Below are 823 nucleotides of genomic sequence, written 5' to 3' on the forward strand. Positions count from 1 at the left end.
CGGGTCATGAAAACGCCGGTCATAAAAATTAGAGCGACCGGCGCAAATAGAAACTCCGGCATTTTTATTATAAACAAATAAGGGGCCTATGCGGCGTGATCGCAAAGACAACACTCTCCCTTTTTCCTTCCCCGAAAATCGGACGAGGCGACCGAAGCGAGAGATCGTCGCCGATTGGCGATCTCGCAAGTCGCCCGACCGATAATTAACAAATAGGAACCAGCAAAGCTCAACTGAGTTCCCGATTGGAAGAGTCCTCGCTTACTAAAAAAGTATATAAGCCAGGGCTCTCGGAATCGAGAACTCAGAAAGAACCACGCCGCGTGTTTGAAAAGAGCCGACTTNAGTGAGCAAAATAAGCAAGTGCCACAGCGAGTGAAAAAGTGAGTGCCAGTGAGTGCATAGGACATCGACACCGCCGACCTGCAATTCAGAGCCGACCAAAGTGCCGCACCGGCCTCGCTTAAAGAGTCAAGACCACCCCTCCCCTCGATCCTAGATTTCAACATTTTATCCGATTAGCCTCAACCTATAAAAAAGCGAATCCAGAAAGAATCCCCTTCGTCCTTGATCCTCTGACTACAGATGCTTCTGAAATCTTCCGGGTAATAACCACCACTCCCGCCAGAAAACTAGTTCCCGTGAAATTTCCCTACATAGATGACATCCGATTAGTTCCCGTCCACCATTTTTACACCATGTTCCCTCCAAGCTCCGCGAAAATCCAATAAATAATAGAGATTGACCTCGAATAGCTTCCATGCCACGAACCGCCGTCTTAAACATGCCGACACAATTACACTTGTAAAACCCCGCCGGAGGC

Source organism: Pseudomyrmex gracilis, unplaced genomic scaffold, assembly GCF_002006095.1.
Source record: "Pseudomyrmex gracilis isolate BER0280 unplaced genomic scaffold, ASM200609v1 scaffold_2359, whole genome shotgun sequence".
Classification (NCBI taxonomy): Eukaryota; Metazoa; Arthropoda; class Insecta; order Hymenoptera; family Formicidae; genus Pseudomyrmex; species Pseudomyrmex gracilis.